The sequence below is a fragment of the Echinops telfairi genome, unplaced genomic scaffold (assembly GCF_000313985.2).
Source record: "Echinops telfairi isolate 266 unplaced genomic scaffold, ASM31398v2 ScPeMD7_7475;HRSCAF=8513, whole genome shotgun sequence".
In the NCBI taxonomy this organism is placed as follows: Eukaryota; Metazoa; Chordata; class Mammalia; order Afrosoricida; family Tenrecidae; genus Echinops; species Echinops telfairi.
The window spans coordinates 26,044,085-26,045,127 of record NW_022111379.1 but is presented as its reverse complement, the minus strand read 5'-3'; positions in this window follow the sequence as shown (position 1 = coordinate 26,045,127).

Here is a 1,043-nt window from a genome sequence, read left to right as displayed (position 1 = left end):
GGGGAATAGCAAGGGATCTAAAATAGATGGCAAGGAGGGTGTGGTATTCTTGGTAATGTTGAGTCAAATGAAATGTATTTGAGAGAAATTACTGAGAGGTGAACCTTTGGTAAACATGATAGTGGGCAGTAGAAAGAAAAAGAGGAAAGTACAAGTTAGTAAAAATTATATGTACAGGTAAAAATATAAATTTGTATATATGTAAGTATATAAAGATAGGTGTATTTGTCTATGCAAACATATATTTGTAAATACAACAAGAAGTAGATGGACTTTGGGCCTCTACTTAAATCTTACCTCAGTACAAGAACGGCTTGTTTAACTTTAAGCCTTTAAAACCCCAGATGCTATATCTTTTAATAGCTGGGCACCAACTGCCTTCTTCATCACATTTGCTTATGCATCTCTTTTGTCTTTAGTGATTGTGTCGGAGGGTGAACATCTCAGACTGCTGATTGGCTAGAACAAAGTGTTCCTGTATTGAGGGAGGGTATGAGCAGAGGCCCAACGTCCATCCCCTTCCTCAGTGTATTGCCGTATGAATATATGTACATGGGCCAATTTCTGTGGACTAATGTATTTACATATATCCACCACTATGTTTATACCTCTATCCATTGATTTGCCTCCCTGGTCCTTCCTCTGTTTCCTTTTATTTTCCTCCTGCCCCATTGCCACTTTCCCCTTATTTCCGCTTCTTGGTATCTCCTCTTAGCTAGTTTGCTGTTGCTCCGACACCCTTAACCCCACCCACCTTGGTCCCTATCTCCTCCTTGTTATTGACCCCAACACCCCAGTTGTTCCCCTGTCCATGACTCAGCCTGATCACCGCCCCTTCCCCCACCTCCCTCAGCGCTGCTCTCACCTCAGGCATGCCTCCCATGCCTATCCTATATAGGTAGGTACACCGATTATGACATAGCCCAAAGTGATGTAAAAAAATGAAAATAGTAAATGAATGAGAAAAAATTAAATTAAATTAAAAAAGAGAAGAAATATACAAACATCCTGGTCTCTTCGCTGGCCTTCAAGACTGTCCAGGA